Source organism: Meles meles, chromosome 4, assembly GCF_922984935.1.
Source record: "Meles meles chromosome 4, mMelMel3.1 paternal haplotype, whole genome shotgun sequence".
NCBI lineage: Eukaryota > Metazoa > Chordata > Mammalia > Carnivora > Mustelidae > Meles > Meles meles.
This window is the reverse complement of record NC_060069.1, coordinates 2,912,751-2,937,901: the sequence shown is the minus strand read 5'-3', so window position 1 is coordinate 2,937,901 and position 25,151 is coordinate 2,912,751. Positions and strand designations below refer to the sequence as shown.

The following is a 25,151-nucleotide window of genomic DNA, read 5'->3' as shown; positions in this document are numbered from 1 at the left end:
TAGGTCATGATCCCAGGCTCCTGGGATCAAGCCCTGCTTTGGACTCTCTCGGCGGGGAGTCTGCTTTCTCCTCTCTCTCTGCCTGTCTCTCCGCCTACTTGTGATCTCTGCCTGTCAAATAAATAAATAAAATCTTTAAAAAAAAAAAAAAAAGAAAAAGAAAAATAAAGAATATGCAGCTTTAGGAAAAAAAAAAAAAAAAAAAAACGAAAACAAAACTAGAAACCACCCAAATGTCTACCAAGAGAGAACTAGTTAAATCAAGTATCCAAAAGGAAACCATGCAACTTAAAAAAAAAAAAATTAAACATACTCTACGGGAAGATGTGAAAATTTCCATTGTTAAGAAACACAATATGTAAAGGGAACAGTGGGAAGACCAATTTGTAGAACAACAGGTATAATATGGGGGCTTTGGTGGGTTTTGGAGGGTAGAGATAGAAAGAAATAAGAATCTGTGTTTTTATTGTCTTTATTTACATAAAGAAACCCTAGAAGGATACATAAATAAAAAGTTTCCTGAGTGGGGTAAGTGTGCTGGAGGAATGGGGTAAACAGAAACAGAACTGACTGAGGGCTAGGGGTGGGAAGGTTTACATTGTTTAACTTTTTAAAGTTTTGTTTTGTTTTGTTTATTTATTTGAGAGACAGAGAGAGAACAAGTGGAGAGGAGAGGCAGAGGAAGAAGCAGACTTCCCACCGAGCAAGGAGCCCAATGTGGGGCTCAATTCCAGGACCCTGAGATCATGATCAGCCAAAGGCAGATACTTAACTGACAGAGCCACCCAGGCACCCTTAACTTTTTTATGTTTAAAAAGTTTTTAATCCCAGGGCACCTGGCTCAGATGGTTAAGCATCTGCCTTCAGCTCAGGTCATGATCTCAGGGTCCTGGGATGGAGCCCCGCATCGGGCTCTACTCTGCGGGGAGCCTGCTTCCTCCTCTCTCTCAGCCTGCCTCTCTAACTACTTGTGATCTCTCTGTCAAATAAATAAATTAAATCTTTAAAAAAAAAAAAAGAAAGAAAGAAATCATGCAGAATTTGCCAACCAATGATATCTCCTCCTTAAACAATGAGATACCCCTTTCATGAATTATCCTCCTTAACGAATTCTATCATCCACCACTCATTTACCTAAAATGCAAAACACTATGGTATCTATTAAGTTGCTGCTCATTCCAGCACCCTGTCCATCAGGCTAACTCCTATGCACCTGTACCAATTCAGGTGACATTTTCTCCTAGAGCCCTTTCCTAATTTCCAAAGGCTCACTTGCACAGGATCCTGCTGTAACCTGTGACAGTATATTATTAGCTTTAAATCATTACATTACAAATATTAGTTTGCTTATTTTCCCTACTGGACTGTGAATCTCTCAGGACAAAGAGAGAGTCATATTCATATTTATAATCCAAATACTTAGTAAAGTGCCTTTACAAATGGCAGATAATCAAAAGGGCTCATTGAATGAATTGAAGAATCTACACATATAGGCAAACTGTGAGCATGGTTGAAATCCCACTTAATATTCTCTTAGCCCCAAAGGCATTTTACTTCATTCACTCCCTTCTTTGAAGGAAAAAACAACTCCAGTAACACGCTTCCTTACAGAAATATCTTATATTAACATGAAACAATTAAAAATATCTCAATACTTCATGAATGCTGCAGAAAATTATTTCAAAAGTGTGTCTATTAAAAGTTAATTAAAACACAATTCAGGGAGTGCTAAATTTTATTACTTTTATTTTTTGTTTTTAAGAAATTATGAGTTATAATGACAACAAAAAATAAGAATATACAGCATCTTTTTTTTTAAATTTTATTTATTTATTTGACAGACAGAGATCACAAGTAGGCAGAGAGGCAGGCAGAGAGAGAAAAGGAAGCAGGCTCTCTGCCAAGCAGAGAACCCAATGCCAGGCTCCATCTCAGGACCCCGGGATCACGACCAGAGCCGAAGGCAGAGGCCTCAACCCACTGAGCCACCCAAGCGCCCCAGAATATAGAGCATCTTCTAAGAACGTAGCCGACATTTCTCCACATGGTGTTTTAAACACTAACTCACACAAGCTTTCCATCTGGGCTGTCCCAAGTGGAAGAGGAAGCAAGAAGCAGAAACTAGAAATAATCAACTATTCATATATGCCAAGAACTATATGCCAGGTGTTTATCATTCAGAGCGTGCTTTCAAATTTTATCAAATACTGGTAAAAACTAGGAACTAAGGAGAAAAGTGAATTTTAAGGATGCCTGTTAAGAGGCACCTGGGTGGTTCAGTTGTTAAGCATCTGTCTTCGGCTCAGGTCATGATCCTGGAGTCCCAGGATCAAGCCCTGCATTGGGCTCCTTACTTGGTAAGCCTGCTTCTCCCTCTCCCTCTGCCTGCTGCTCCCCCTGCTGCACTATCTCTGTCCAAAAAATAAATAAAACCTTAAAAAAAAAAAAAAAAGATGCCTGCTAAATACATCCTAGTTAACTGTGAACCTCTCCTCCACATCCAAGAATTCAACAATGCATTCTATTTTGTCAGAAAATGATAAGGAACAACAGACAGAAATAACTAGGATATATATGACGATAATCCATGCATACAAACATCTATATTTATTCCTGTGTCTATCTAAAAAGACCAGCAATTCATAGTGATCTCAGATTCTAATCCAACCACAATGTCATTCAAGGCATATTTACAACTCTCTTTAAAAAATTAATAACCTAAAATACATAAAATAGTTACAGAATTCCTAATTAAAAAAAAAAAAAAAAACTCCACTAACAGTAGTGCAGTATGTGTTTACAGATTTTTTTGTTCTGAGCCTGGGGTTTATAGTCAAAATTCTGCATATATCCTTTTTTTTTTTTTTTTTAAGATTTTATCTATTTGACACAGAGAGAGATAGTGAGAGAGAGCATAATCAGAGGGGGAGGGAGAAGCAGGCTCCTCGCTGAGCAGAGAGACACACACTCCCCCTTCCTTGGGGCTCTATCCCAAGACCCTGACATCATGACCTGAGCAGAAAGCTTAACAATTAAGCCACCCAGGTGCCCCTATTCTCCCTTTCAATGTGGGTGTTATTTATTAGAAATCCAGTTAGGCTCATTTGTTTTTATTTTGTTTGGGTTTTTCCCTTTCCATCCTAATAGATTTTATGTATTTATTTTTTTAAGATTTTATTTATTTGAGAGAGCGACTGAGAGAGAGCATGAAAGGGAAGAAGGTCAAAGGGAGAAGCAGACTCCTCATGGAGCTGGGAGCCAGATGAGGGACTCAATCCCAGGACCCCGGGATCATGACCTGAACCGAAGGCAGCTGCTTAACCAACTGAGCCACCCAGGCACCCTATGTATTTATTTTTGATTATGTGAAACATTAATATGTTTCAAAAGTCAGACCTACACAAAAAGATACCTTCACAAAAGCATCCCTCTCTCCATCCCTACTACTTAATTCCTATTCCCTTCCATTCCACACAGTACCCACCTAAATACTATAAGAAACCAATCTCACTAGTTTCAGGACTACATTTCTTGTGTTTATTCTTGCACAAATGTGAAAATACTTATCTATATTCTTATTTCCCTCTTTTCCTCCATAAAAGGTAACATAGTTATTCTTTTGCACTCTGCTTTTTTCCATTAACAATATGTCCTGGAAATTACTTTGTATCCGTTCACAGAACTCTTTCACATTCCTTACTTACATCTGCACTGTACTCCATTGTGTGGATGTACCACTCCTGCTGGGTATTTATATTGATTCCCATATTTTTATAATGCTACAATGTAAACTACTGATATCCTCCTGTTCTGCTCTCCCTCAAACATCATTTCAGACAAAACCCAAAACAAACAAAAAAAACTGGCTCTACCTCCAAAACATACCAAACTTACTCAACACTACCACTGTTTCTGACACAGGCTCAGTCTAAGTCATCATCAGTATTTCCTGGCTGTTTTGCTGCAACACCCTCTTAATCAGTCTCTCTGACTCTTACTCTAGGCTCTCTAAAATTCAACTGTGCCTGAGGAACCCAAAATATACTTTGGAGAGCATAAATCAGATAACTCCCAATTCTTTGCTTAAAACATTCCAAAAGCATCCCCTTGTAACCCTACCTGAGTGGACCTACATTATCTCCTATCTATCTCTGCCCTCATCTTCCATGATCTCAGGGTCGTGAGATGGTGTCCTGCGTTAGGCTCTGCACTCACCATGCAGTCTGCTTGAGATTCTCTATCTCTGCCTCTTCTCCTCCACCTGCTTATGCTCCCTCTTGCTCTCTCTCTAAGTTAAATAAGTAAATAAAAGGTTTTAAAAAAACATTTTATTTTTAAACATATTTTAACTTTAAAAACCATATTTTTCAAAATAAAACTTCTGGTGAGAACAGTAATACTGCTTTATATTTCTGCAAATCTCCTTAATGTCTGGCTTAATAGAAGACAGCTAAGGGTGCCTGGGTTTTGGGTCGGGTCGTGACTTCACAGTTGTGAGAACGGCCCCCACATCATGCCCCACATAAGCCTCTGCACTCAGTGTGGAATCTCCTTGAGATTCTCTCTCCCTTTCCCTCTGCCTCTGACCTTCTCGCTCATACTCTTTCTCTCTCTCTCTCTCTTAAATAAATAAATAGGGGCACCTGGGTGGCAGAGTCAGTTAAGCATCTGCCTCTGCTCAGGTCATGATCACAGGGTCCTGGGACTGAGCCCCACGCAGGGCACCCTACTCAGTGGGACATCTGCTTCTCCCTCTCCCCTCCAGTTACGTTCTCACTCTCAAATAAATAAGATCTTAAAAAATAATAATGGGTGCCTGGGTGACTCAATTGGTTGAGCACCTGCCTCTGGCTCAGGTCATGATCCTGGAGTCCCCAGATAGAGTTCTGCTCAGCAGGGAGTCTGCTTTTCTTGTTCTCTCTCTCTCAAATAAAATCTTTAAAAAAAAGGGCGCCTGGGTGGCTCAGTGGTTTAAGCCTCTGCCTTCGGCTCAGGTCATGATCTCAGGGTCCTGGGATCAAGCCCCACATCGGGCTCTCTGCTCAGCAGGGAGCCTGCTTTCTCCTCTCTCTCTGCCTGCCTCTCTGCCTACTTGTGATCTCTGTCAAATAAATAAATAAATAAAATATTTTTTTAAAAAAGACATTAAAAAATAATAATAATTTAAAAATAAATAAATCCTAAAAAAAAAAAAAAGACAACAGTCAGATTCTCATCTCTGCTTCTGTATTCAATCTATTGTGATACCACAAGTAATACTGCCTCTGGAAAACTCTTTCACATATTTTTAAGTGAATGAAAGCAAGAACAGCAAATAATGTCTTAAGTTAAAAAACAGTTTTGACCTTACAGATCAATCATGAGCTCAGGGACCACCAGGGTTCCCATACGTTGAGAACTACTGCTACGTTCTGTGCTCCCACAATACCCTGATAGGCGTTATCATTTGCACTTGCCACATGGCATCAGAATTCAGAATTATCTGTTCATTTGTCTATCTTTATCTTAAATTCCCTTTAAGTCATGAACCATGAGCCTTCAACTTTGCATCCCCAGTGCCTCACACAGCAAATTCCATATATCCTCTCAATAAACATTCCATGAATAAGTGATAGAGGAAAATACTCACATACCTTAATATAAAAAGGTGTAATGTGAATAAAGTAGATTTCCCATGGCCAGTTCTTTAGTTAATAGAAATGCATAAAAGAAAAATCTTACAATATACCTGTAACAATTCCAGAGGCAGAATAAAGGATACATTCAGACCTGGTATGACCACACTAGATTAGACCTTTTCAATGTTCAGCCCTGAAGGAACAAGGAAAGCAGACCCGAAAAAGTAACTTAGGGGCACCTGTGTGGCTCAGTGGGTTAAGCCTCTGGCTTTGGCTCAGGTCATGGTCTCAGGGTCCTGGGATCAAGCCTCACAGCAGGCTCTCTGCTCAGCGGGGAGCCTGCATCCCACCCCCCCCACCCCCGCCTGCCTCTCTGCCTACTTGTGATCTCTCTCTGTCAAACAAATAAATAAAATCTTAAAAAAAAAAATTAAACTGTAAAGAAACACCCACTGCTCTAGTCTTCTGGCAAAAAAAAGTATCCACCTCCAACGCAACAAGACAATTTAACCACTGTTAAAAAAAAAAAAAAAAAAAAAAAAAAAAGGGGGGCGCCTGGGTGGCTCAGTGGGTTAAAGCCACTGCCTTCGGCTCAGGTCATGGTCCCAGGGTCCTGGGATCGAGCCCCACGTCGGGCTCTCTGCTCAGCAGGAAGCCTGCTTCCTCCTTTCTCTCTGCCTGCCTCTCTGCCTAGTTGTGATTTCTCTCTGTCAAATAAATAAAAAATATAAAAAAAAAAAAAAAAAAAAAGGGCAGGGAGGACTGTGGGGTGTCTAGGTAGAGAGAGTGCCAGTTACTGACGACTAACAATGAAACAGGTATTCTCAGCTTATGAATTTCTTGAAATTTTGTCAATTAAATTAGAATACGAAAAAATATATTTTCTTGTATTTATTTGCATTGTTTTTTAAATCAATGCCACCTTACATTTCCAAAAATGAACATCACCCTCCCAATCAAATTAAACAGTATCATAACAGTACTGAAGATAGGACACATATGAGTATGTCTGTCCTAACCTAGCCCAATACCTTGATGCTCAACCATTATGTCTCGGTTCATCCATTATTTGGATATGCAAAGTACCTACACCAAGGAAAAAGAGATCCTTCTGCAGTAAGACCTAGGATGGGACTGCGATGGGATGTTAGCAATCAAGACAAAGGGAAAAGCTCTTGGAATAATTCTCGGGAGTGATGGGGAAAGTCAAGGCAGAGCTAAAGGAGCTTGGGGCTCTAGGGGAGCAGCCTGTACACCCTAGAGTGATGGCCTCCTTCTCTAGGTCTGTACTCTATACCATAAAACGAAACTCTAAAATGCAGAGGCTCTCTCCCACACTTTTCAGGAAGTCTTGGTAGCTTATATGCCCAAGAAAGTCCCAACCTCTTGGCAGAACACATCTGACATTCCAAAGGTCTGAATTTTGACCATAGTCAGCTCACAGCTCACTAGCATTTCACATATTGGCAAAGCATTCAATTACTGTTAAATCACTTAAAATAAATGGATTAACGTTGTTACTATATTTTCTAGAAAAGCAAATAGGAACAGAAGTAACCTGACAAATTATTTGACCTCTTATGGAGAAAAAGCCATGTCAGTATTTTAGAAAATATTATAATCATCAAAATAATTTCCTAGCCCCTATTATAAACTTTTATAAAAGCAGAAGTCTTAAACTTTTAGTACTTAAAATCACAAAATAGGGGCACCTGTGTGGCTCAGTCGTTAAGCCTCTGCCTTCGGCTCACATCATGATCCTGGGGTGCTGGGACAGAGCCCCACATGGGGCTCTCTGCTCAGCAGGAAGCCTGCTTTTCCCTCTCCCACTCCCCCTTTCTTATGTTCCCTCTCTCACTGTCTCTCTCTCTGTCAAATAAACAAATAAAATCTTTAAAAAATAATAAAAAATAAAATAAAATCACAAAATATTTTTGCATTAGTGACACAACTTGTAAATATAGAACCATTCTAAGACATTCACTCTGACATAACCTTAGAACATTGTTTATAGAGCTGTAATACAATGGTTTAGAAAATAACTTTTCATATTTTCCAGTTCTCTTGTCACAGAAGAGAAAGTATTACCCATTAGGTTCATTTATACTTTATATTACCTATTCAAAGAGCCTTCAATGGCTTTTTTTTTTTTTTAATTTATTTGACAGACAGAGATCACAAGTAGGCAGAGTGGCAGGCAGAGAGAGAGGAGGAAGCAGGCTCCCCGCTGAGCAGAGAGCCTGATGTGGGGCTCAATTCCGGGACCATGGGATCATGACCTGAGCTGAAGGCAGAGGCTTTAACCCACTGAGCCACCCAGGCGCCCCGGCTTTTAAATAGATATAACATTATACTCATGTGATAATCTCACCAACTGTTAAGAACAGCTCTACAGGGGCACCTGGGTGGCTTGGTCAGTTGAGTGTCTGCCTTCACCTCAGATAATGATCCCAGGGTCCTAGAACTGAGCCCTGCATCTGGCTCTCTGCTGAACAAGGAGCCTGCTTCTGCCTCTCCCTCTGCCTGCAGCTCCGGCTGCTTATGCTCTCTCCTCTCTCTCTCTCTCTGTTAAATAAATAAATAAAATCTTAAAAAAAAAAAAAGTCCCACAAAATAAAACAAAATCTGATCATTAAATGCAAGATACACAATTCCTTAAGAACTTTTTTTCTTTAAAGATTTGATTTATTTATTTGAGAGAGGGAGAGAGCAAGAGCACAGGGGAGAGGGAGAAAAATAGACTACCCACTGAGCAGAGAGCCCAACGCAGAGCTCAATCCCAGGACCCTGACATATTGCTGGAGTGGAAGGCAAGTGCTGAACCAACTGAGTCACCCAGGCACCCCTCCTCAGGAATTCTTTTTCTTTCCTAGGTATACTGTAAGCAGCCTTTAGCAAACTCATTAAGTATAAAAAAAATCAGCATTAGGAAATCCACTTCCCATTTTACTTTTTTTTTAAAGATTTTATTTATTTATTTGACAGACAGAGATCACAAGCAGGCAGAGGGGCAGGCAGAAGAGAGAGAGGAGGAAGCAGGCTCCCTGCCGAGCAGAGAGCCAATGCGGGGCTCGATCCCAGGACCCTAGGATCATGACCTGAGCCGAAGGCAGAGGCATTAACCCACTGAGCCACCCAGGCGCCCCTCCCATTTTAAAAGGATTCTTCCTGGGGCGCCTGGGTGGCTCAGTGGATTAAAGCCTGCTTCCTCCTCTCTCTGCCTGCTTCTCTGCCTACTTGTGATCTCTGTCAAATAAATCAATAAAATCTTTAAAAAAAAAAAGATTCTTCCTTCCCCTTACAAAAAAAAATCAGAATTTCCTTAATTAGATCAGCAGAGCAACAGTTTCTATACTGACTAAAAGAAAGATGGATTAACATACAATTATAAACACATCAGTGCTTTGTTTATAAAACCTTCAGTGGTTTTTCAGGCTTGAAAAGAAACCTTCCAGAGAACCACCATTGTACTCATCCAGCCACATGATTACTAAACATGCTCAGCAGACAGAGGAGCCCTAAGAATGACTAAACTGACATCCTATCTGGTTAAGGCTGGAACTGAAAAGAAGACTGAACTCCAGAGAATTTGGCACCTGTTTATTCAAAATTACTCTGGAGTGAGTAAGACCTGAAAAGAGACCAATGGAAGGTAAAGAGCTGGAAGGGCCAGGAGAAAAATAAACTTGACATTAGGGAACTAGTAAGAAGACTGGCGATTTCTGGGATTACCCTGGAAAACAAGTGGACTGGCCAGTGACTGGACACTGAAAAACACGATCATCAAAACACAAGAAACTGGGACATTACAGGGATCCCTAGGCAGAGAAACAGAGGCTTACTTTTCACAATAAATTTTGGGACTTTCAAGCTTTATATTATATGTAATCATTCCACAACTCCTATAGCTCTTTGTGGAAGTGCCCTCAAACACATAAATTATATCCTTACATACAGATGGGTTAATCACTATTCTGAATTTGAGCTATTTATTACAGTATGTCTATCTGCCCTCCCCGTTTCTTTCAGTGGTCGTAATCCATACGTTAGATCATACAGAATCTGAACCAAATGTTTCAAAGTAAAACCTAAACCTTCTTTATTCAAGGGTGCCTGTGTGGCTCAGTTGTTGACTGTCTGCCTTTGGCTCAAGTCATGATCCCAGCGTTCTGGGACTGGGCTCAGATCAGGCTCCCTGCTCAGCGGGGAGCCTGCTTCTCCCTCTCCAGCTCCCCCTGCTTGTGTTCCCTCTCTCTGTCAAATAAATAAAATATTTTAAAATAATAATAATAAGGGCACCTGGGTGGTTCAGTCATTGAGTGTCTGCCTTCGGCTAAGGTCATGGTCCCAGGGTCCTGGGATCCAGCCCCACATCCGGCTCCCTGGTCGGTCGGAAGCCTGCTCCTCCCTCTCCCACTCCCCCTGCTGGTGCTCCCTCTCTGGCTGTGTCTCTCTGTGTCAAATAAATAAAATATTTTAAATAATAATAATAATAATAAATCTTATTTATTCATTACTTGAATGAATGCTTGAATGGGCTAAAGATGAAAACCTAAAAGTCTACTAGTAGGGGGCTGGTTAAGTACATTATGGTACATCTCCATAAGGGAATGCTCTACTTGTAACTGTAACAAAACAAAACAAAACAAACAAACAAAAAGTCCTGGGGCACCTGGGTGGCTCAGTTGGTTAAGGGTCCAATTCCTTTGGTTTCAGCTGGTCAAGATCTCATGGTCGTGAGATAGAGCCCCAAGCCCCGCAAAAGGTGGAATAAGCTTGGGATTCTCTTGCCTCTCCCCCACCCTGCAGAGGCACATTCTATCTCCCTCCCTCTCTCTCTCACTCTCAAATAAGTAAATAATCTTTTTTTTAAAGTCTTAAAAATTTGGGGGCACCTGGGTAGCTCAGTGCTTTAGGCCTCTGCCTTCGGCTCAGGTCATGATTCCAGGGTCCTGGGATTGAGCCCTGAGTTGGGCTCTCTACTCAGCGGGAGCCTGCTTCCCTTCCTTTCTCTTTGCCTACTTGTGTTCTCTGTCAAATAAATAAATAAAATCTTTTTAAAAAATTAAAATTTAAAAAAAAGTCTTTAAATTTTTGGAAAGATTTGCAATAAAAAAAGAATTGGAAAAGGGGCGCCTGGGTGGCTCAGGTTAAAGGTTAAAGCTTAGTGGGTTAAAGCCGCTGCCTTCAGCCCAGGTTATTATCTCAGGGTCCTGGGATCGAGCCCCGCATCGGGCTCTCTGCTTGTCAGGGAGCCTGCTTCCTCCTCTCTCTCTGCCTACTTGTGATCTTTGTCTGTCAAATAAATAAATAAAATCTTTAACCTCTCCCTGCCACTCTGCCTGCTTGTGCTCTCTCGCGCTCTCTCTCTGACAAATAAATAAATAAAATCTTTAAAGAGTTGCATGTTCTTCAACCTAGCCAGCCAGGCACCCCTTTTTCAAAAATTTTCTAATGTCAGGCAACGCTCTTGGGTCCCCTTCCTCTTTGGGAGCTTTGTACTATATTCCTCAATAAGCTTTACTAAACTCTGCTTTGCTGTCCACCCAAATAATAATAATAATAATAATAATAATAATAATAATAATGTCATTTCACCTATCTGGCCCTCAGTTCCAGTCTGGGTGAAGAGTGCACACAAGGGTGGCACAGTCACTAGGTAGTGATCAAGCAGGTGGAACTCCCAAACTTACTTCAACGAGAACAGCAGCTCAGCTAGGATTTGTTTACGTACTGCGGCTAGCTTCTGTTTATATAAGCCGTCCCTCTTACTCCTTATATGATAAAAGGGACTGTGGCAATTTCTTATAAAACTAAACAGTAAATACCAGACAAAGTAGCAATTGCACTCCTAGGCAATTTATCAGAGAAAGGAAAATTTCTGTTCACACAAAAAATAAATCATACTTGCTTCATACATAATAGCCCAAAACTGAAAACAATCCAAATCCAAACAAAACAATTTTTAAAAAGCTGATTGGAGCCAAAAAACAAACAGAACATTTCAGGAACCAACCTCTTTCTAAAAGACAACATATGAGGGGCACCTGGGTGGCTCAGTGGGTTAAAGCCTTTGCCTTCAGCTCAGGTCATGATCTCAGGGTCCTGGGATCGAGCCCCGCATCGGGCTCTCTGCTTGACAGGGAGCCTGCTTCCTCCTCTCTCTGCCTGCCTCTCTGCCTACTTGTGATCTTTGTCTGTCAAATAAATAAATAAAATCTTTAAAAAATAATAAAATAAAATAAAAGACAACATATGAGAGTTTATTGTTCTTTTATGCCTCAGAGATTAACTGAGAAATCATTCTTTAAAATATACATATGGCAAAATACCTGAGATTAAAGTAAGGCAACTCAACATGTTCCGTGAAATTCTGTGGGAGACTCATCTAGACTTATCTAGACTGGGTTTTAGGATAGAAGTGCTCTGAGTATGAAACTATCTCTTTTCCAATTCTACATACTTTTCTCCTTAATTTAGGTTTAGATATAATAATACACATATTAGTTCAAATGAATGTAAGATATAATAGGGATTGAGAAAAACCATAAAAAATAAAATGTAGGACTAACTTCCAAATTTTGCTAAATTTATCCCATAATTTCATACTCCTTTTAAAATTCTTGCTAATGATACTAACAGCTAAACTTGCTTTAAAATTTACACCATCTGGGGCGCCTGGGTGGCTCAGTCGTTAAGCGTCTGCCTTCGGCTCAGGTCATGATCCCAGGGTCCTGAGATCAAGCCCCATATCAGGCTTCTCGCTCCTCAGGAAGCCTGCTTCTCCCTCTCCCACTCCCCCTGCTTATGTTCCCTCTCTTGCTATGTCTCTCTCTTGTCAAATGAATAAATAAAATCTTTAAGAAATTTAAAAAATTAAAAAATTAAATTTACACCATTTCCCTCTCTCTGCCAATACTTTTAAGAGTTTAATATACAGGGGCACCTGGGTGGCTCAGTGGGTTAAGGCCTCTGCCTTCGGCTCAGGTCATGATCCCAGGGTCCTGGGATCGAGCCCCGCATCGGGCTCTCTGCTCCGCATGGAGCCTGCTTCCTCCTCACACTCTGCCTGCCTGTCTAGTTGTGATTTCTCTCTGTCAAATAAATAAAATATTGAAAAAAAAAAAAAAAGAGTTTAATATACAGCAAAATGTTAACAACCAGAAGATATACAGAAGGAAAACCTAGGTCATGGACAATCTCCTGATTAATAACCCTAATACATAGCAAAACACACTTACTAATGGAATCTAAAAAGAAAACAGAATTATTCAGCAAAAAAGAAAGTAATGATACATGCTACAATACAGATGACCTTAAAAACATTATGCTAAGTGAAGGAAGCCAATCACAAAAGACTTCGTATTATATGGTTCCATTTATATGAAGCGTCCAGAATGGGAAAATCTATAGAGACATAAAACAGATGAGTCATTGCTTAGGGCTGGGGACATGGATGGACTTGAACAGTGATAGCCAAAAAGCCCTGCATTGGGCATAAACCTTATGTAAAAAAATAAATATATACAAATTTTAAAAAACAAAATATATAAAGACCTTCTAAACTCAACACCTAAAAACAAACAATCAAATCAGAAAATGGGCAGAGAGGGTGCTTGGGTGGCTCTGTTGGTTAAGCATCTGCCTTCAGCTCAGGTCATGATCGCAGAGGTCCTGGGATCTAAACACTTGAGCCGGCAGATACCTGCTCAGCAGGGATTCCGCTTCTCCCTCTGCCCTCCTGGTCCGCCACCCCTACCCAGACCCCCCACCCCCCCTCGTGCTCACGTGTACACGCACTCTTTCTCCCTGTCAAATAAAATACATATATATATTTTTTAATATAAATTAAAAAATAAAAACTAGTAATAGTAAGGTTCTACACATACTGTGACCACATCTCTTTTTTTTTTTTAACTTTGCCCATTTATATGGAAAAATCATTCCACATCAGTACATACAAACTTTCCTCCTGAGTGCCATACTGGCTCAGCCAGTAAGACGTGCGATTCTTTTTTTTTTTTTTAAAGTTTTTTTTTTTTTTTTTAAAGATTTTATTTATTTATTTGACACAGAGAGATCACAAGTAGGCAGAGAGGCAGGCAGAGAGAGAGAGGAGGAAGCAGGCTCCCCGCGGAGCAGAGAGCCCGATGCGGGGCTGGATCCCAGGACCCTGAGATCATGACCTGAGCCGAAGGCAGCGGCTTAATCCACTGAGCCACCCAGGCGCCCCAAGACGTGCGATTCTTGATCGTAGGGTCCTGAGGGGGAGCTCCATGTTGAGGGTAGACAAAAAACTTTCCTCATCTGTTTCATGGCTACAGAGCATTCAATCACATGAGTGTATTACTTTTTTAAGTCAATCCTCTCCTGAGGAACATTTAAGTTACTTTAAAATTTTTGCAATTATAGGGGACGCCTGGGTGGCTCAGTGGGTTAAGCCTCTGCCTTCAGCTCAGGTCATGATCTCAGGGTCCTGGGATCAAGCCCCCCACATCAGGCTCTCTGCTCAGCAGCGAGCCTGCTTCCCTCTCTCTCTCCCTGCCTGCCTCTCTGCCTACTTGTGATCTCTGTCTGTCAAATAAGTAAAATCTTTAAAAAACAAAAACAAAAAATTTTTGCCATTACAGGAGCACCTGGGTGGTTCAATCAGTTAAGAATCTGACTCAAGGGGCGCCTCTGTCTTCAGCTCAGTTCATGGTCCCAGAGTCCTGGGATCAAGCCTCACATCGGGCTCTCTGCTCTGCAGGGAGCCTGCTTCCTCCTCTCTCTCTCTCTCTCTGTCTCTCTCTCTGCCTACTTGTGATCTCTGTCTGTCAAATAAATAAATAAAATCTTTTAAAAAAATAAAAGGTTTAAAGATTTATTTATTTGAGAGAGAGAGAAAGAGCGTACGCACAGGAACCCATGGGAAGGGAATCAGAGGGAGAAGGAGAGAGAGTTTCAAGCCAACTCCACTGTGGGTGCAGAATCCAATGAGAGGCTTGATCTCAGGACCCACAAACCAAAACCCCAAGTCAGACACTTAACTGAGCTGCTCAGGCACCCCTGCAGAGTTAAGTTTTAGCTAACAAATTTTAATTTTTGTTCTGATAACCTAACAACAGCAATTTTCAATGATTTCTAAAGCCTACTGAATGATTTTAATAGTACCTAAACACAAAATCTGGTGATTCACAGACCTGTACCCTTGGGGATAAAAATACATTATATGTTTATTAAAAAAAAAAAAAGGATGAATACCCAACTTTTGTAGCAACATGGACAGGACTGGAAGTGATTATGCTGAGTGAAATAAGTCAAGCAGAGAGAGTCAAGTATCATATGGTTTCACTTATTTGTGGAGCATAACAAATGACATGGAGGACACTGGGAGATGGAGAGGAGAAGGAAGTTGAGGGAAATTGGAAGGGGAGGCGAACCATAAGAGACTATGGACTCTGAAAGACAACCTGAGGGTTTTGAAGGGGCGGGAGTGGGAGGTTGGGGAAACCAGGTGGTGGGTAATAGGGAGGGCACGTATTGCATGGAGCACTGGGTGTTGTGCAAAAACAATGAATACTGTTACACTGAAAAAATAAATTAATTAATTAAAAAAAAATAGTACCTAAACACAAGACCTACTATAAATCAGTAGTTCAAGAATACACAATTTCAGGCAGCTCTTTCTGCCCACAGTTCCTATCCCCAAACTTTAACAAAAACACATTTTTGGAACGCCTGGGTGGCTCAGGTCAGTTAAGTGTCTGCCTTCATCTCAGGTCATAATCCTAGGGTTGAGTCCCATAAGATTCCCTGCTCAGTGGGGAGCCTGCTTTTCCCTCTCCCTCTGCTGCTCCCCGATTGTGTTCCCTCTCTTTGTCAAATAAATAAAATCTTTTTTAACAAAAGCACATTTAACAAAAGTGCCTGGGTGGCTCAGTGGATTAAAGCCTCTGCCTTCAGTTCAGGTCATGATCTCAGGGTCCTGAGATCGAGCCCGGAGTCAGGCTCTCTGCTAAACGGGGAGCCTGCTTCCCCCTCTCTGTCTGCCTCTCTGCCTATTTGTGATCTCTGTCAAGCAAATAAATAAAATCTTTAAAAAAAAAAAAAAGCACATTTTGCACCCAAAAAACCCCCATAATTTTAAAGGACCATATTTCAACTATTCAATAGAAATTACTGTATAACTACATGTAAGTAACTTGTCAGAGGTAGTAGTGGGTGGCCTGGCTACAAGAACTGAGCATCTCTTATTTGGAATTGCAGTTCTTCGGTTTAACCCCTATGAAAACTGTCAATAAGCTAAATTAGTAAATAAACATTAAGGAAAACTACAAACTGCATTAAACTTATAATCCTGATGATCTGAAATACTCACTATTAAATCATGAAAGCTCAATCATTTAAACTAGTAGAGCATAAATATCTCAAAATGGAATTTGACCTCTTGCTGATAGTCACCTCCAATTTCTACCAGTGGCTCAGCAGGTAAGGAATTCATGGAATTCAGGTCTTCAGGGTCTAGTAAGCACTGTGGTTAAACCACCCAGTCAACACCAAATTATGTAAGGCAATGCCTGTTCATTATCTAGCTCCTTTGACCCCCTCCTATCTTTTCCTTACTTCACAACAGCCAATACTTCTAAATGGCAGAAGGAGATAGATATGAAATCAGTAAATATTATAAATTAATTATTAGAAATGCAAGGAAAAACTATGGTCAGGAATGTGGCTAAACTGCAGTTTAAATAAAGCTTCTGGATTACGCATGGATTTCTTTTAATCCACATAATCCTCCTCCTGAAGGCATGGATAATCAGGATTTCCCTTGAAGTTTGCCTGGTGGTCTCCCAAGTGACTACAGCACCCGGGAAGGACAACCTACAGAGTCAGAGAGAGCCAGTCAGTTCTTCCTGAGCTTACACTAGAGGACTATGAGCTGCACATCTGGCTCTAGCAATACCACAATACAGGGGACCATCCAGATTAACACTCCTTATTTCACCAGTAAATACACCCAGTTAAAGGGTCAACCAGTAATAATCTCAAGTGAGCAGCTTTAAATACGCAGGAAATAAGGAGGCTGTTGGTAGAGAGGTGGGGGAGACATATATCCTGGAGCCAGGACTCAGAGCAAGGATTTATGAATTTTGTATGCAAATGATGGAGTTTTTAGATTATTAACTGCTTTAGGCTGGAACTAATATAATAAGATGATTGAAAGCTACGTTAGCCATATACTTCGGGTATACAGATAGCATATTCTCCTCTCAATCCCTAGGAAAACTGAATAGCTAAAACAATTTTAAGTGCTGGGAAAAAATAGATGGATTAGCAGAAAGTGACAATGCTAGAGAGAAACGAGGGAGAAAAACTGAGACTTCATAACATAAGCCTTGACAAAATTAATCTCTAGCTAACCCTGCAACAGCAGTAAACAGGACGTCTAGATTTACCAACGAGAGATGGAGATGAGTGGATATGTGATGCCACCCATTATGATTTTATCAAAGACTTAGTCCCCAAATTCTTTGTTAGATGGTCCCTATTGTAACTTGACATTATAGGATTAATGTAGTTATATATTAACTATAACAGAAGTTATATAATATATATATATAACAGAAGTTATATAATAATTTTTTTAATTCAAAGCCTTTATAAACATCCTGTATCTACAAAGATAATTACTTTATTGCATGTTGAAGACTAGAATTATCTCACTTATATTTCCAGAAGAACACCAACAATTAGGGTGATCCTGGGGCCACCTGGGTGGCTCAGTGGGCTAAAGCTTCTGTCTTCAGCTCCTCTCTGCCCATTCGTGATCTCTGTCTGTCAAATAAATAAATAAAATCTTAAAAAAAAGAAAAAAAATTAGGGTGACCAATCATCCACTGATTCCAGTTCTAACATATTCTAGCCATGAAAAATTTTCTCTTTAAAAAACAAATAACCGGGGTGCCTGGGTGGCTCAGATGGTTAAGTGTCTGCCTTCGGCTCAGATCATGATCCTGGGGTCCTGTGATTGAGCCCCACATCGGGCTCCCTGCTCAGCAGGAAGCCTGCTTCTCCCTCTCCTTGTGTTCCCTCTCTCGCTGTGTCTCTCTGTCATATAAATAAATAAAATCTTTTTTAAAAATAAATAAATAAATAACAAATAACCCCAAGTGTTAAGAATGGGGAAGAAGGGGACTACAAAGGCGTAACACAAGGGAATTACCTGGGGTGTCGGAATTGTTTTGTATACTGTTAGTGGTGGCTGCAATTACAAAAATCTATGTGTGTGTTAAAACTCAGGACTATACATGAAAGAAATTGAGTTCTGACAAACCAAGAAACAAACTTTTAACTATACAGACCAAACTGATGGTTACCTGAGGGGAGAGGGTGGGGGATGGGTGAAATAGGTAAAGGGGATTAAAGAGTAAACTAATTTTTTAAAAAAAGTAAACTTATCATGATGAGCACTGAGTAATGTATAAAACTGTTGAATACTTTATACTGTATACCCAAAACTAATATAACACTGTACATTAACTGCGCTGGACCTTTTTAAAAACTAATTTAAAATTTTTGAGTTCTACTGTGTATAAAATTTTTTAAATTCAATGTCACCCCTTTTAGAAATGTCTTTTTAGGGGTGCCTGGGTGGCTCAGTGGGTTAAAACCTCTGCCCTCGGCTCAGGTCATGATCTCGGGGTCCTGGGATCCAGCCCTGCATTGGGCACTCTGCTCGGCAGGGAGCCTGCTCCCCCCCTCTCTCTGCCTGCCTCTCTGCCTACTTGTGATCTCTCTCTGTGTCAAATAAATAAACAAAATCTTAAAAAAAAAAAAAAAAGAAAAGAAATGTCTTATCAAAATCTCTTTAGTCATATAAAAAAATAAGTCTATTGAAAAAGAAAGGTCTAAATTAGATACACAATCTGCATTATCAGAGCAACTGGAGCAAACACACTATACACACCCAACTACACATCTAATTCCTTTCATTTTCCCTCTCTCAAGCAGAAGCTTGTGACTCAGAACTATTTAACCTGGAGATAATAAGCTACCATGGAATATACAGTAGAACAACAACTTAAAAAGGAAATAAACCAATCTGGAGCCAGTCTAAAGGGAAAGCTAGACCCAATGGCTAAAAAATCCAGGAAGACAAACCTTGACTAGGAGTAAGGATAAAGGCCTCTCACAAAGCATTCCAGCAGACATTATTAGACTACTGAAGAAGGCTCATAGGCACTCCTTAGAAAAACAGTCCATACCAATCATGGAACAGAGAGAGAGCAAGGGAAAAAAAATCCAAGTGACAAAGTTTGGGAAGGGAAGTGAGGAAGAGGAGTGGTAAGGGATGTTATCCCACACAAGCCTAAAAAATCAATGACATTCTCTATCTTCCCTTTCTTCTGCTCTTCTACTAAATGTTCAGTCAGTATCATTATTCCAGTCTAGGATTTTCTCCTCCAATACATTTTTTCCTAGTATTTCTACTTTGACAATGGAATTACACACTTTTAATTTTTCCATTATCCTTCTTTTCATACTTCCAAGTTCTTAGGGCTACAAAACAGGTCTCAAGTGGGGGTAAAAATCCTAAGTTTACCTCCCTCCTTCTACAACATGACAAAGTTCTCAAATGAGCAGTTAAAAACAAATCAAATGAGGGGTACCTGGCTGGCTCAGTTGGTGAAGCATGCAACTCTTGATCTCAATATTATTGACTTGAACTCAGTATTATTGACAAATAAATAAGAAAATAAGCAAGATAATTAGCAGATAATGCAGGTATAAAGAGTGTGGATTTACTTCTTAGTGTAGATCCCCCACATAAGTGTAGAAATTACTTAGAAATAAAATCTTAAAAAAAAAAAAAAAAAGAGGGGTGTCTGGATGGCTCAGTCAGTTAAGCATCCAACTCTTGATTTGGGCTTAGGTCATGGTCTCAGGGCCATGGGATCAAGCCCTGTGTGGGGCTCCACACAGAGCAGTGTGTCTGCTACAGATTCTCCCTCTCTCTCTCTTTTTGTCCCTCTCCTGGCTCATGCTCTCTCCCTCTCAAATAAATAAATCTTAAAAAAAAAAGAAGAAGAAAAAAAAGAAACCAAATGATAGGGACTTATCCCCTGGATGTGGTAATTCCAAATCAAATAGTTCAGAAGCTGGATACACAGAAGCAGGGTCTCAGATTTTTTAAAAATAGTGTAATTGAAATAAAAATACCTGTTCTCTGTAAAAATTCCAATTGCTACCCTAAAGGATTTGGTATGTTATACTGGATGAAACCACCACACTCTAGAGCCAATCCCCCCAGTAAAGGACAAAATTCAATGTCTCAAAAGAACCACAAAAGCCTGTTAAGCTTATTAGGTTCTTTATTTACAAAAATACTAATGAACCAGGACACAATGAATAAAATTCACATCTGCTATCAATGGCTTAATGTCTAAATGCTTAACCAAGACTAAACAGAATAACTCTATGCCCTCTGATTACTCCTTCATTTGCACAAATCTGGGACCAAAAAGGGTAGTTTGTTCAGTACATACTGTACCTGCAATCAAAAGATTGTGACTTATTTCATTCACACATTCGTTCATTCAACATAAGTTAAATGTTTCAGACATTGTTCTGATAACCAAGTATACCATGGTGGGGGACAGGCAGTTGGGTGACTCAGTCAACCCGTTAGGGGATTGAACTTTTGATCTCAGCTCAGATCTTGGTATCAGGCTCCTGTGCTCTAGCACTGCTGGGCATGGAGCCTACATTAAAAAATAAATTAATTAAAAATTTAAAAAAAAAAATAACCATAGGGAACACAAACAAGAATCTCCCCCTCAGAGTTTAGAGTATGCTGGAGGAAAAAAGACCATAAGCAAATAAATAAGAAAATAAGCAAAATAATTAGCAGATAATGTAGGTATAAGAGTGTGGATTTACTTCTTAGTGTAATGAAAAGCCACTAAGGCAGGAAAATGAGTAAAGATCACTCTGGTAGCTGTTTGAAATACTAAAAGCAAGACCAGAGGCAAGGAGACCAGTTAGGAAGCCACTGCCCAAGAAGAACGAGGATGGTAGCAATACAAAGTGAAGTAAATATACTTGACATGTATTTTGGGGGCTCCTGGGTAGTTCAGTCAGTTCAGGGTCTGACACTTCATTTCAGCTCATATCAGGATCCCCACATTGGGCTCCTGCTGAGCCTGGAGCCTGTTTAGGATTCTCTCTCTCCCTCTCTCTCTGCACTCCCCAGGTCTGCACACTTGAGTGTTCTCTATCAATCTCTCAAAAAAAAAAAAAAAAAAAAAAAGAAAGAAAGAAAGAAAGAGAAAAGGTATCTGGAGCTAAAATTAACAGGGTTTGCTGAAGGACTGATTATGTGGGGAATGGGGGAACAGAGAAGTAAAAGGACAAATTAAGGATGACCACCATATTTTTCACGTAAGGGGGGTGGGTGGAGAACGGGGGCAGAAGGGTGCTCTTATGAAATGGAGACTTCTGAGGAAGGAATGGGTTGAGGAACAGAAATCAAGAGCTGCACTATGAACATGTTCAGTTTAAGATGCCTATAGACAAATGGAGTGAAGATACCACACAGGCAGTAGAGGAAATCTGAAGTTCAAGACTGAAGATGAAAATGTGAGAGTCAACAGCACATTGACAGTGGACATAAGAGCACCCAGAAAGAGTGCAAGTAGAAAAAAGTAGAGGAGAGGCACCTGGGTGGCTCTGTGGCTTAAAGCCTCTGCGTTCAACTTTCGTCCTAATCCCAGGGTCCTGGGAGTGAGCCTCCCGCATCCAGCTCTCTGCTCAGCAGGGAGCCTGCTTCCTCCTCTCTCTGCCTGCCTCTCTGCCTACTTGTCATCTCTGTCTGTCAAATAAAGAAATAAAATCTTTTAAAAAAATAAAAAAAAAAATAGAGAAACAGTGAGAGTGAGAGAGATCACAGAGGAGGAGGGAGAAGCAGACTCGTCACTGAGTAGAAATCCTGATGCAAGGGTCGATCCCGAGACCCTGGGATCAGGACCGAAGGCAGATGCTTAACGGGCTGAGCCACCAAGGCGCCTCTAGAGCATACAACTCTCCATCTCAGGGTCATGAGTTCAAGCCCCATGTTGGGCACAGAGATTATTTAACAAATGTTTTTAAAAAAGTAGAGGTAATGGGGGGGCGACTGGGTGGCTCAGTGGGTTAAAGCCTCTGCCTTCAGCTCAGGTCATGATCTCAGGGTCCTGGGATCCAGCCGTGCCATCTGGCTCTCCGCTCAGCGGCGAGCCTGCTTCCTCCTCTCTCCCTCTCTGCCTACCTCTCTGCCTACTTGTGATTTCTGTCTGTCAAATAAATAAATAAAATCTTTAAAAAAAAAAAAAAGTAGAGGTAATGGCTGGGAAGCACTAAGGCATTAGGAGGTTTTTCAGTCAAATACTCTGCCCCTGAGCTATATACCCCCAGGCATTAGGATGTTTTGAATTCAGCAAGAGAAAGAAAAAATCAACAAAAGAAAGAGTGAAGGGAAGGAAAACCTTGTAAGTGTAGTAATCTGAAAGGTTCTTCTATATAATGTGATTCTCTAGTCCACCACCATCCCCAAACCTTGTGACACACACCCACTCACACTCTATAAATAAAAAGACTGAGGCCCCAAAAGACAGTGACATCCTCAAAGCCCCAGCTAATAGGAACCCAGGTCCAGGCCTAGAATGAAGCAAGATGTGACTTCTGAGCCCTGGCCTTTTCACAGCGGCTAGAAATGCTTCTACTGTCAGGTCACCAGTCTGAATGAAGTTAGACACAGGAAAGACCAAAATTTGGAAGAACATAAGTTACAAGGCTTAATTTTAACTTTTTCTATGTATTTTGTTCACATTCAAAAACAAGCTGGATCAAAAGCCTTTGCGGATGGGTCTCTAAAGAAAACTAGGAAACACAGGCGAGAGGTACAAAATGGCTATAAATTAATGGGCACCTGGGTGGCTCAGTGGGTTAAAGCCTCTGCCTTCAGCTTGGCTCATGATCTCAGGGTCCTATGATCCAGCCCCACAACGGGCTCTCTGCTCAGCAGGGAGCCTGCTTCCCCCTCTCTCTATGCCTGTTGCTTTGCCTACTTGTGATCTCTCTCCGTCAAATAAATAAATAAATAAAAATTTTAAAAGCCAACTTAATTTTCTACAGTTCTAAAACACACCCTGAAGGTGGAAGACTCTCATCAGAGAATGAAATCAGGGTGTGTAAAACAAGAGGCTTTTTTCAGTCATTTTTGCTTTAGTAAATACAATTTCAGTTTGGTTTTTGTTTTTTAAGTTGTTACTTATTTCAGAGAGAGATGAGGAAGAACAGAGGGAGAGGGATCAGCAAACTGTGTGTGAGCGCAGAGGGGGGCTTGATACCAGGACCCTGAAATCATGACCTGAGAGGAACTCAAGAGTGGGATGCTCAATCAGCTGAGCCACTCAAGCACCTCTGCAGTTTTGGTTGTTAAAGTTTAAGATTTTTTTTTTTTTTTTTTTTTGAAAATCAAGCAATGCTTTATTTCGCGCCATGCATCAGAAACCAAAAGTTTAAGATTTTTACTTGTTTTCACACTTACCTTCCGAAACTAAGATCTTTATCCTGACCACTCTCTCTGAAGCTACATTATCATGACTTAGACAGTTCTGCTTTTACCATAAACATCTTACATTGCATAAAAATCCCCAAATGATTAATGAACTGCTGAGAATTCTGACTCCTTAAAGATGATTTTATTAGGAATCATATTTCCAAGCATTCATCGGGGCTTCAAAATAAGTACTCATCTGACTGAATTATGATGACTTCACCAGACACTAACACTGGCCACAATGATGTTTACAAAAGCACTTGTCACTCCCGTCGGATGTAGCAATGCAGAAAAAGGAGTCTGTTTCCAGACTCCTCGTGTGTTTATACTATGTAACAAGCGACAGTTAAGTGTCACTTAAGATTATTTACACAGCAAAGCACTTCCAGTTTGTCTGTCCCACCATCCTCCACCCTAAGCGAATCTAAAACCCGTTCGTCTCGTGTATTACAATTCCCGCTCAGCGCCTGACACAGGTATCCCGAGCCTTAGCGGGAGAGCCTCCATGATTCTAGGCTGGGCCGTGTTCCGGCCGCTGTGAGCGAGCAGGAGCCAACACGAAGAAACCGCAGTTGGAGGTCACTGCAACACAGCGCCGTTCGGACACCCGCAGCCAGGACTCAGCAACGGCTCGCTGGAACAGACGCTGCACCAGGGCTGCTCCGAAGAGCCTACCACGCACCGAGCGCGGCGGACCGTCCTGCGCGTCCTCCTGCCCGGCCTCAGAACCGCCCTTGAAGTGCGCATTCCTAGTCCCATTAACGAATCAGGAGACTTGGGCCGAGGCCCCAAGCCAGTCGATGCAAGCGCTGGGATTTGAAAACACGCCCGTACCCCAACAGCCCAGGATCCCGCCCCTAAAATGCGCTTCTACGTAAAAAGGCACCTGAGGGTCTGAGAGCCCCGCGGGTGTCCGCACAGGCAGAGGAGAGACGAGAGCGAGGGCCCCCAGGGACACCACCAGAAGCACCAGCGGCCCGGGGCGCTCGGTCGGGTCTGGGCCGCCCAGAGGCCGCGAAGCGCCTCTCACCTCAGAGAGCCCGGGGAGGGCGGGGAGGGCCGCAGTCGAGCGAGGCGCCCCCGCAGGCCGGCTGACGGGTGTCCTTCGCGCCGGCAGGAAGCGCGCAGCGGGGACACTATTCGGTGGCGCCCGAGGCTGAGGCAGGCAAGATCGCGCCACCCGCCCGCGCGGGGGCACCTCACCCGCCGCCGCGACCGCGCCGCCACTCAGCTGCGCCGCATCCGGGTCCCCCGCCGCCGCTCTCACCTGCCCGGTGCTCCGCCGCCGCCGACTCCTGGCTCCGGGGACGCGGTTAGCAGCCCAGGCCACCGCGACCATGCAGCTGCGGCGCCCGCATCCCCGCCTCTCTCGGTCGCCTCCCGCCTGCCCCGCGCGGCGCTACACCGGCCCGCCACCCACAGCCATGGCCCGCTCCCCCACAGCCACCGCCGCCGCACCGACCGACAGAGCACGCGCGCGCCGCCGCCGTGTCCGGGCGCGCGCGCATCTCCCAGGCCGGCCTCCCAGCAGCCCTCGCCCCGCCCCCTGCGCTACTCGGACCAATCCCCGGCGCTGCAGCAGCCGCCGCCAGACCCGCGGGACTGGCCCCGCCGGGGAGAACGCCGAATCGTCGCCTCGTCCTCTCTGGCTGCATTTAGGGCCGGGCAGGTCCGGCTCCTTTTGGGCTCCGCGGGCCCGTGGGATCGGGAATCTCCAACAGGCAGCCTTCAACGGATAACCGCCACCTGCCCCGGCTTTCGTAGCCCCGTCCCGAGACACCCTCTGTTCCTAGGTTTTCTTGTTGGCCTTCTGTTCTGGAACTATAGACAGACTCACGGGGCACATCCCTTCGCCTTTCCCACTTCTCTGTCTTGAGTTCTGGAGATGGAGTGCTGCCTCATAGCTGGTCCTTCAATTCCAAAAATGTTAATGGTAATAAAAGCAAAAGTCC

At 42.1% G+C, this 25,151-nt stretch overlaps 1 protein-coding gene across 5 annotated transcripts in view; it reads right to left on the bottom strand.

Annotated features, from left to right (window-relative positions):
• The window catches only part of PIK3CB (phosphatidylinositol-4,5-bisphosphate 3-kinase catalytic subunit beta), a 187,984-nt gene extending 163,308 nt beyond the window's left edge, over window positions 1–24,676 (bottom strand). For 3 of the 5 annotated variants that reach the window (XM_046002037.1, XM_046002036.1, XM_046002041.1), the window contains exon 1: window positions 24,467–24,676. The gene's annotated coding sequence lies outside the window, so the exon portion shown is untranslated. Of the gene's footprint in view, window positions 1–17,291; window positions 17,436–24,229 lie in introns of all 5 variants that reach the window. The other 2 variants (XM_046002040.1, XM_046002039.1) reach the window with 2 other exon arrangements.
• Between the last annotated feature and the right edge of the window lie 475 nt (window positions 24,677–25,151).